Genomic DNA, 11,952 nt, shown 5'->3' on the forward strand with positions numbered 1-11,952 from the left:
GTGTAGACAGAGAAAATCTGGACTTGTATGATGACATGTAATTTTCTGCACTCTAAGAGAATTCTACAGCTACATGTACATTAAAGCAAATCATTAACAGATCCTCCTTCCACTCCTGAGTTTGGTCAAAGAAACTAAAAAAGGTGCATATCTATACCAATTACAACATCAAGTGAGTAAACACAAATTTCTTGAGGTGTTGTACAAATAGGTTTTTTTTCCCCCCTATTTTATGGAGTATTCATATAGTATTCATATGAATGGTAGTATTAATATGAAGTAAAAATAATTCACATAGGCATTATGTATTTAATATATGTTAATATATGTTAATATGTGTTATCTGTATATGTTAATATATGTTATCTATATTTCAACTAACTGCCTGGCAGGACTGAGTATATGGAGCACGGGTCCTTGGGATATCAAGCCCACAAGTAGCTGTGGACTGTGAAGTAGACCACACACCACAGGCCATGAGCTGCCAGGCCTAGCCTGCTATTAACAAAACCCAGATCAAGTGAGGGGTGACCTAAAGCAGTGTTGTCACAAAGTAGGTGGCCTTGTTGTTAAAGTAAGGGGATGACTTACACATCTTTTCCTAGATAATCAAATGAAAAGCCTAGCAGATGGGGATTTTTGCCAATAACCAGATACTTTTAACAACCCTACTTAACAGTTCATAAATAATTGCTGGAATCAAGATTAAGAAAGTCAAAATAAAATGAAATGAAATAAATTAAATGAGTTTTAGGTCAAAATGATTTCAAACTAGAGCAACCCGATGTGCATTTTTCTTTGTCAGAGAATTATCAATGGTAGTAAATGAGCAAAAGAAAGAATAAATCCAGCTCGATTAAAATCAGTTTGATCAAAGATTCATTTTAACCCACAACATGTACTTAGAACACATCATCCAAATGATGCTTCTCAAAACTGATGGGATAATTTACACTAGTCCTCACTCCTCCAGGACAAATAGATTCACTGGTTAACAAAGTTTATTGGCTAAACAAATTAAATCACTCCAGACAAGTGTCTTATTTTCAAGTGTCAAATTTTCACATGTACAAAGGCTACTGTTGAAGAAAAAATGCTTAGGGTGCATCTTAACTCAGGAGAGCTCAGTAAATTGAGCCCCAGTATTGCCAGTATATTTTTATGAGTCTTGGTCTCAAGTTCAACTCCTAAGCTAGGCTGGAAAATAGCCAATCCGTCTGCCTTCTGCTAAATGGGATTTTTAGCTATGTTATGTTAAGTCTATTATTTTGTAATATTTGTTTCAAAGTGTTGATGTTGGATCCCTTGATATTGCCATTTATTAATTTCCCTATTTATTTATTTATTTATCCATTTATTTATTTATTTATTTATTTATTTACTTATCTATTTATCAATGTATTTATTTGTTTATTTATTTATTTATCTATTTATTTATTTATTTATCTATTATTTGTTAATTTTGGCAAGTGTCAAGAGGAGTCTACATACACATGACAACAGAAATATACATGTACAGCAATGCTACCTGATAATATATCTTACAGGAGATTGATAATCCAACATTTTCCCTTGCAGGGAATTCGACTTTGAACTGCATTTCGAGTTGCACGTACTCAGGGGACTCAAAGGACTAAAACCTACATGTGATATATAATAATTTCAAACGCAATATTCATGATCAAAAGATTATAGCGATCGAGAAGCTAACAATAATCTACGCAACCACCTAGACTTCGTTGTCGGTTTAGAATGAAGGTTTATCAATAAGATTAAAGAATCATGAAAAAGTACTAAGGAGTACTGCTATTTTAATATTCAATACTTCAAATAAGACCTACATGTTCATTAACTTAAGTTTAAGAACTTGAGCAAAGCTCAGTAAGCTTAGGTTAAGATAACTTAATCTCACAAAAGCGCTTAAGATAGTACCCCTTGTTAGGTACAGTGATGTTAATTTCCTTGAAATACTTCCCAGTGTACTGATACTCCCTTTACTTAGACGCAAGTTTGCAAAGTAAGTTCCCGATGCAGCCCGCCCGTCGCGGCACGCACGCGCCATGCAGGATGTTCGCCGGCCTGTTCGATTTAGCGCAAAGCTTTCGTGTACCTTGTTGAATAAATTCTGGTTCAATTTATAGCGAAGGTAATGGCAAAAAAGAATTTATTATTATAGTCAAACTAACCTTGCTATCCGCCATGTCCTACTGCAGAACTTTTCCAACCACCAACGAATCACAACTATGTCAAACCGCCATCTTGGCCATCCTCAGTCCCTTGTAGCCTGGCCTTCACTAAAAATTTGTAACGTCACCAAAAAGATGTACATGAAGGAAATCGAAGCAATATTTTGGGTAGTAGGATGTAAAAATGAGAATCCCTGGGTTGTGAGCCTAAGAAAAGTCCGAACCATTAACCAAACTCTTTCACGACAGAAAAGTTGGTGCAAATAACCCCAAACTTCCGGTCACTACTGAACAGACCTGTTCTCCCCACCCCCCACCCTCTGCCGATGACGCGGTGGGAGCAGTGCTAGAATACTAACTACTTAATAACCGAGAGTGAGGTCGTTACGGGAAAATCTCAAACTGAGGCCTTGCCGTATTGACCGAGCGATAGCGAGGTCAATACGGTAGGCCGAGGTTTGACATTTTCCCGTAACGACCGAACGGTCGAGGTTATTAAGTTGTTTATTATATGGCTCATCAATAAAGAGAAAAATCATTCGAGCGGAAGTCGTCAATTTACATCCGGCGATGCGCGCGTTTACCGATTCATTCATCGTCTCAAACCTAGGGCAAAACTACACAGTCAGTGAATTTCACCACTGTATTACGTATTCCGTTAAAAACACTCATTTCTTTACGGAAAAGTCACTGTCAGAGCCTCAAAAACGTATTTTAGTATCGTGGTACCACAAGTTGATGGGGAAGTTTTTCCGACTTTTGGGGCGAAACGTCAACGCATATAGAAAAGACAGCAAGTGCTTCAAAATTGTCCAAACCATTACCGTCTTTCGGTGAAAGAAGATACTAATGCTTCAGAATGCACTGCTCAAAATAAGCTTAACTCGATCTTCGCATTCGCTTTCGACAACATATCTTCGCCTTCTTCATTCTGGGATTTATGGATGAACATTTCAAGCCTTGTGAACGTCTGCAGTTATCAGAAACACTGCTACCGACAGAAACCGCCCGATTGTTTACATCTGATGATCCTGGAAGCTGATTTACACTTGCTTGTGTCAAAGCGAGGGAATCTATTTGACGAGAACTTTGACGGAGTTCAATACTTCGGTAATTGCTGTGACTAAGATGATAACTTATAAGTTTCTTTGTGGTGTTCTGCTCAGGATGCATGGCAGATCTGCCGATGGTGTTTTTTACTTAGCGATTTTACCTTTACTTAAGACCAGGCAAACTTTGATTGTTTTTCACTAGTGCCCGCCAAGGTTACCGACTGGTAAGTCATCTATATAAATTTTATTAAAGAAATATCTCTAAACTTTTAGCTACTGATATTCTCGTACTGATTTTAATCGGCTTTCATCGCTTCAATGCGCTTGAATTTTCAGAACCGGGCTCTTCCTAATTTGCATAATCCGTAATCGGCCCGTGGGCATTACGGGAGAATAATGCCCTACAATTCAGTGACAATTAACCAATCAGAGCGCGCGTTATATCGGCCACAAGCCAAAGCCATATAATAAATATGGTTATTGACCAAGTGTGAGGTCAAGATGGCCGGATATTGGTCAAGTTCTTTTTTTGTGCGAGTTTATGGACCGAGACGAAGTCGAGGTCCATAAACTCGCAAAAAAAGAACGAGGCCAATATCCAGCCATCTTGACCGAACAAACTTGGTCAATAAAGGATTTATTATGTGGCTTTCGGGGAAATTTTTCTTGCAGGACACGGCGGGTAGTCCCGAGCGGGCGAGATAGCTCCATCTTGCCCGCTCGGGTAGCCAGTCACAGCACAGGATTTGATTCATCTTGCGCGCTCACTGAGCTACCCATATAATAAGGCTGCATATTAACAAAATATTTTGCTCTTTCTGTGCAATCTCCACGGAAACACTTGAAATCTGAAAAATGATGTCTGTTGCTTTGTCACAAAGATAGTAATAAATCACTGAATTTCCCCCGGTTGACTGCATGTTTAGCGACAACGTACGCAGCGAAATATTTGTGACGGGCTGGCTCGAAAAGTGTATGAATTTAATTGTACAAAAATTCACTGGTTAAAATGTTTACGAGAAGTTAGGGAGCTTTTAGCAAACCAAGATGGCAACGGCAAACAGAACGCCACCAAATGAAAGGTATAAAATGGGCAAAACAGTAGCTGTGCACGTGCGTTATAATCTTTGTACATTTCTTTGCTCTTCTCTGCAAAACAACAACGTAAAATGACCAAGTTCTGCGTAGTTTGAGGAACGCGAACGACGACGGCTAATTTTTCATATTTTCATTTTGAATTGAATCCTGTCATGACATCAGTTTAGCCTGAGCAAGTTTTACAGGCGTTCTAAGACCGTATGTGAAGTTGGAAGGTAAAATATAAAATAAATTCATTTTGTACTAGGCGTTCTGTACTTTGCAGAGCTTCAAATAATATCCTCAAAGTGGCACGGAACAGTGTGGGTTGTTTTTTCATCATTGTGAAAACGGTTTTTCGGTAAGCCTTGAGATATATAAACGGACAAACTGAAGGTAAGTCGAAAGATGGAGGCATGATGTGTCTCCGTTGACGAGCCTACCCGAACAATTACAGAGAAAACGTTTTCTTGCCGCAGTGTTTGGAAGATATTTTAATGCGCTGAACATAAAGTATAAATCAGTTCCTCAGGGCAAGCCATCCTCATTTCAAAAGATATTTACACTCAATTAATTTCTGTCATAATTCTACACCACCGCGTCATACTGCTGGCCTAAATACTATACTGAACGTTTAATAGGCAGTAAATTTCAGCAATTAAAAGACTTGTGTTTCATTATTTCATCATGAGTCATTCAGTCAATTTGTAAATGAGACAGTTCAATCTAACAGTCTTTTGGCTTAGATTTAGACGAACCATGGACGCTGGTCATACTAAATTAGATCGGCGCTTTGATAACAAAAGTACTCCGTCTTTTTTTGTCACGTTTACAAGACGTTCCTCGAAATGAATCGCCGATATAGAATCTTTCATTTTTAAAATTAAGACGGCGAACACGTTTCCGACTTTCTCGTCAGAGTATCAAAAAAAGAGGTATATTCTGCTAATCATCATCGAATTCTTGTCCTTTTTTAATCCTGGCTAATTAAAAAAGGAAACTGTATTTGTAGCAATTTACGAGGTTCGGTCATAATAGGTAAGCAACAAGTGCCTCAAAACAAATGCAAAAATACGGAAGACGAATCCATTTTACAACCCGATTTAGTTCGCGGAAGTCAGTTTCAATCCGTCAGGAAGTTAACTTTTTTTTTCTTTTCTTTTTTTTTTTTTATTTGCAATAACACAAGGGAAACTTAACTTGCTGTCAGCGCGCGTCATCATTTTGTGACAATTACGCAAACATAAAAAAACGACCTAATTTTATTTGCCGACGGATAGACGGTCAATTCTATCATATTGAAATATCAAAAACTGTGAAACAATTCTCAGCTCATGTCGGGCGGACTACGTTCAAGTTTAAGATTTCTTTTTGAACATTCTGTGTGTGATTTCCAGCGCAATGATGTATGTATTCAGATATATTGTAACAAAATGCGAAAGAGCGGCGTGTGAAGAGGTCTTTGATAGGATAAGTAATATATTAAACATCGGAGAAATTTGAAAACGCTTTATTTCTACGGTTTAAGGCCTACTGTCCACACGTCAAGAAAACGGAAATTTAATTTTCGAAAACGCTCTTCAAACCGGAGGAATTTGAAAACGCCGGCCCAGTTTTCGTTTAACATTTTGAAAACGGGGCTTTTCTAAAAGGATGGCGTCACGATAATCATGTGATTCAGTCCCTGACCGAGTTTTCCTCAAACTCAAATCCAAGATGACCGGTGATTGCTGCGTTTTTTGAATTCCTCCGGCGTAGTGTGGACGGAAAACATTTGATGGGGTTTACATATATTCACATATTATGTGAATGTTTAAATATATATATTGAAACGATTTTATGTAAATGTTGGAATATGTGATAATTTAATTTCTCTTATATACCGAACGAAAATCTCGCCGATGATCACCGGCGAGGTAATTCTGTCTGTATAATAAGGAACCAAAATCTCGCCGATGATCAGCGGCGAGGTAATTCTGTCTGTATAGTAAGGAACCAAAATCTCGCCGATGATCAGCGGCGAGGTAATTCTGTCTGTATAATAAAGGAACCAAAATCTCGCCGATGATCAGCGGCGAGGTAATTCTGTCTGTATTATAAAGGAACCAAAATCTCGCCGATGATCAGCGGCGAGGTAATTCTGTCTGTATTATAAAGGAACCAAAATCTCGCCGATGTTCAGCGGCGAGGTAGCTCTGTCTGTATAATAAAGGAACCAAAATCTCGCCGATGATCAGCGGCGAGGTAATTCTGTCTGTATAATAAGGAACCAAAATCTCGCCGATGATCAGCGGCGAGGTAATTCTGTCTGTATAGTAAGGAACCAAAATCTCGCCGATGTTCAGCGGCGAGGTAGTTCTGTCTGTATAATAAAGGAACCAAAATCTCGCCGATGATCAGCGGCGAGGTAGTTCTGTCTGTATATTAAAGGAACCAAAATCTCGCCGATGATCAGCGGCGAGGTAGTTCTGTCTGTATAATAAAGGAACCAAAATCTCGCCGATGTTCAGCGGCGAGGTAGCTCTGTCTGTATAATAAAGGAACCAAAATCTCGCCGATGTTCAGCGGCGAGGTAATTCTGTCTGTATAATAAAGGAACCAAAATCTCGCCGATGTTCAGCGGCGAGGTAGTTCTGTCTGTATAATAAAGGAACCAAAATCTCGCCGATGTTCAGCGGCGAGGTAGTTCTGTCTGTATATTAAAGGAACCAAAATCTCGCCGATGTTCAGCGGCGAGGTAATTATAATGGTAATTGCACAAGGGACACAGGCAGCCCAGACCTTGAATATGCTTAATAAGTGACGTTGTGCGGTTGGCGATTGCGTTACAATTTTAGCCGTTTTTAGCCGTTTCGAATATTGCTGTAAATACGACGTGTAGAAAATAATCTAAGTTGAAATGGCTGACCTTATGTATGCATTGCGTTATTTTGATGTCTCTGTGTTCCTGGAGGCGGTTTTGAGCCATTTAGGCGAGTTAAACTACGAGGTAAGACACTTTATTTAAATTATTTTTTATATATAGGTACCATTTCCCGTCTATTTAGAGCAATTTCCTAAACATTTTCATACACTGTCTAAAATTGTAACGCAATCGCCAACAGCGTAATGTCACGTATTAATCGTATTCAACATCTGCACCGCCTGTGCAGTCAAGATTTTGGAAAAAGTTGAAAATGCCATTCTACCATAAAAAGGGACCGATTTCTTTTACTACAGTGCTTTCATGAAGCTTTTAGCTGTCCTGTGTACTTGACATAAACAGGCATGTTTTATATCAATTTGAGATTGAGGCGACAGCTTTGTAAAATGAGAACTCGCAAGTCTCCCATTCATTTGCATTTCGCGTGTTAATCGAACACAAGTTCACTACTTGTCGGACTACGTTTGGACTTTTTGGAGTTGCTTTTTTCCTTCAAAATGAGTCGTAAATGGTGCACCTATGCTGACTGTGTTCGAGGTTATGCCAGTGACAAGGACGCTCGGCTACGGATGTACCAAATTCAAAACGAGGAGGATGCCATCGAAATAGCATCAGCTTTGTCGGTCCAGGTAATTACCAGTAAGCTTCAAAGACTTTATACTCTACCATACCATTGTGTGTTGTTTCGTAGAACGTAAATGTAGAGCTCCCCGAGTTTTAATATATAAATTTGAACCCGTTTTAATACGTGCGAATGCATCTACTTCTCATTACTCCCGATGGAGTATGATGGAGGCGCCAAGCTAGCTCGTGTTGTCTACATGCACTGAGACTAACTTCTCATAGGCCCGGTTTAAGCCTGGCGTTACCAATCGAACACAATCACAATCACACAAAATCGCGCGAGTGGGTTCGATTGAATTAGGTCATGGCACCCAATCCAGCTGTCTCAGAAAAAAAGGGCATCGAACAAAATCGAACGTTCGACTGATAGGTGAATTGTAGATTTTTCTTTTGTAGTCGATCAAGTTCGATTGCGTCAATTAAAATCGAACGAAATCGAACCCTCTTACTCAGTCTTTTTGTTTTGGTTGTGCTCGATTATCGATTCAATCGAAAGCAATCGTCCGAATAAGTTCAACTAAGTTCAGTTAAGTTCGATTGCTAACGTCATGCGTTATCGATCTATTTTTAATTCGGGCAACATGTCAAGCCTAGGCGGTCTCGGAGCTATTACAAAGGACCAGTGAGTGGTCGTAGTCACACGAGGGTTGGTCCGGGTATAGAAATAGTTACGTCTCTCACGTATCTTTCTCAAAATTTGTTCTCGATGTGACGTGGAGAATTGAAATTTAGTACCCCCGCGAGTCTTGGTTTGCCAACATGACGAGGTTACCAAGCCGATTTCAACGGTCGTTGGGTCGCGAATCAAACGACACGGAGCTCTTCCATAGTTTTATCGTCTCACTGGAGACACGAAGAGCCGCCTGGCGTCGCTCGCAGGGCTGCAATTATGTGGCTAGAGGATTGAAATGAAAGATCAACCTTTGCCCTTGAATTCTGCCGTAGATTTATGGCCGTGGGTACATTTTAGCCTGGGATTTTTGACTTCGTTCGGCAGGCTGTACCGACTGAGGTGTTTCACCTTGTCCTCTCTTTATAGAGGGAAAATCGGAATTCAGAAAAGTCGCTTAAATCAAGTTCAATCGGTAAAATAACCACACCAGGAGCAAACAACACACGTCTGGAATAAGGTCAGCCGTTTTTATTGAGAATTTTCACTTTTAACTACCTCCATGGATATCTTGTAGAAAATCCCATATAAACTCTTATAATTCGATGCCGTGTTGTGTTGCTTGTGTGGTTCATAGAGAGAGCTTGCGCTGCCTGTGTGAACATCGGCGAGATTTTGGTTCCTTATTATACAGACAGAACTACCTCGCCGCTGAACATCGGCGAGATTTTGGTTCCTTTATTATACAGACAGAACTACCTCGCCGCTGAACATCGGCGAGATTTTGGTTCCTTTATTATACAGACAGAACTACCTCGCCGCTGAACATCGGCGAGATTTTGGTTCCTTTATTATACAGACAGAACTACCTCGCCGCTGAACATCGGCGAGATTTTGTATCCTTTATTATACAGACAGAACTACCTCGCCGCTGATCATCGGCGAGATTTTGGTTCCTTATTATACAGACAGAATTACCTCGCCGCTGATCATCGGCGAGATTTTGGTTCCTTTATTATACAGACAGAACTACCTCGCCGCTGAACATCGGCGAGATTTTGGTCGCTTTGTTATACAGACAGAATTACCTCGCCGCTGATCATCGGCGAGATTTTGGTTCCTTTATTATACAGACAGAACTACCTCGCCGCTGAACATCGGCGAGATTTTGTATCCTTTATTATACAGACAGAACTACCTCGCCGCTGATCATCGGCGAGATTTTGGTTCCTTATTATACAGACAGAATTACCTCGCCGCTGATCATCGGCGAGATTTTGGTTCCTTTATTATACAGACAGAATTACCTCGCCGCTGAACATCGGCGAGATTTTGGTCGCTTTGTTATACAGACAGAATTACCTCGCCGCTGATCATCGGCGAGATTTTGGTTCCTTTATTATACAGACAGAACTACCTCGCCGCTGAACATCGGCGAGATTTTGTATCCTTTATTATACAGACAGAACTACCTCGCCGCTGAACATCGGCGAGATTTTGGTTCCTTATTATACAGACAGAATTACCTCGCCGCTGAACATCGGCGAGATTTTGGTTCCTTTATTATACAGACAGAACTACCTCGCCGCTGAACATCGGCGAGATTTTGGTTCCTTTATTATACAGACAGAACTACCTCGCCGCTGAACATCGGCGAGATTTTGGTTCCTTTATTATACAGACAGAACTACCTCGCCGCTGAACATCGGCGAGATTTTGGTTCCTTTATTATACAGACAGAACTACCTCGCCGCTGAACATCGGCGAGATTTTGGTTCCTTTATTATACAGACAGAATTACCTCGCCGCTGAACATCGGCGAGATTTTGGTTCCTTATTATACAGACAGAATTACCTCGCCGCTGATCATCGGCGAGATTTTGTATTCTTTATTATACAGACAGAACTACCTCGCCGCTGAACATCGGCGAGATTTTGGTTCCTTTATTATACAGACAGAACTACCTCGCCGCTGAACATCGGCGAGATTTTGTATCCTTTATTATACAGACAGAACTACCTCGCCGCTGAACATCGGCGAGATTTTGGTTCCTTATTATACAGACAGAATTACCTCGCCGCTGAACATCGGCGAGATTTTGGTTCCTTTATTATACAGACAGAACTACCTCGCCGCTGAACATCGGCGAGATTTTGGTTCCTTTATTATACAGACAGAACTACCTCGCCGCTGAACATCGGCGAGATTTTGGTTCCTTTATTATACAGACAGAACTACCTCGCCGCTGAACATCGGCGAGATTTTGGTTCCTTTATTATACAGACAGAACTACCTCGCCGCTGAACATCGGCGAGATTTTGGTTCCTTATTATACAGACAGAATTACCTCGCCGCTGATCATCGGCGAGATTTTGTATTCTTTATTATACAGACAGAACTACCTCGCCGCTGAACATCGGCGAGATTTTGGTTCCTTTATTATACAGACAGAACTACCTCGCCGCTGAACATCGGCGAGATTTTGGTTCCTTTATTATACAGACAGAACTACCTCGCCGCTGAACATCGGCGAGATTTTGGTTCCTTTATTATACAGACAGAACTACCTCGCCGCTGAACATCGGCGAGATTTTGGTTCCTTTATTATACAGACAGAACTACCTCGCCGCTGAACATCGGCGAGGTTTTGGTTCCTTTATTATACAGACAGAATTACCTCGCCGCTGAACATCGGCGAGAAAGAGCGTCTATATATGTTAATGTTATTTCGCACATGAAAGTAGTATTCACATATTGAGAACATGGCGAAATTTTTGCCGTTCTGTATATTGAAAGAATCACATAATATGTGTTTGTCTGAACGCCGCATTTGATGCATGCGTTTTCAGAGCCGAAAACGTCCGGTTTCAAATTCCTCCGGCGTAATGTGGACGGAAAACAATTGACTGACGCATGCCTTTTCAGAGTGAAACGTCCGCTTTGACTTTCTCCGGCGTATTTTTTTTGTTTTATTAGCTTTGCCTTTATGATGCCACAAAAGAAAAAAACAACAAAGCATTACAATCAATATGTAGAGGTTTGGTAGGGACATCGCAACAGCTAAGTAGCCTGTAGCCACGAGAGTTAAATTTTTCTGTCTTTGGTCGCCTTTTCTTTTTTGTTTCGTCTTTGTTGTTAAAGGTTAATTTTTTGCCTACCTTTTTTGTGCAGTTTTAAATGCAAATTAGTTTTTTCACGTCGTGTTATGTACTCGTCTATTGTTTATCACGTAACCTCGTTAAGTTTATTCTTTAAGTTCAAAATTCTGTTTAAAAGCGTTGTAGTTTTTTAGTTGTATTCAGTCGTTGTCAGTTCCGGAGTGCCGTACAGATCTTGTAAGTAATCTCGTTTTTCCTTTCTATTTTTTGCTGTTTTTCGTATTGTTGTATTTTCAGTTTATCTAAGTTTAAGTTCGTATTTATTAATTTCTGTATTTGTTATTTTGGTTCTAAGTGAATCGTTAGAATTAAAGACGAATT

At 40.1% G+C, this 11,952-nt stretch overlaps 1 long non-coding RNA gene across 1 annotated transcript; it reads left to right on the plus strand.

The window, feature by feature from the left end:
* Nucleotides 1-487: 487 nt before the first annotated feature.
* Nucleotides 488-3,793, plus strand: LOC145499335 (uncharacterized). The gene is made up of 3 exons (XR_014050918.1): nt 488-553; nt 1,579-2,566; nt 3,734-3,793. It is a non-coding gene; the product is annotated as an uncharacterized LOC145499335 (long non-coding RNA).
* Nucleotides 3,794-11,952: the final 8,159 nt, after the last annotated feature.

Source organism: Orbicella franksi, chromosome 10 (assembly GCF_964199315.1).
Source record: "Orbicella franksi chromosome 10, jaOrbFran1.1, whole genome shotgun sequence".
In the NCBI taxonomy this organism is placed as follows: Eukaryota; Metazoa; Cnidaria; class Anthozoa; order Scleractinia; family Merulinidae; genus Orbicella; species Orbicella franksi.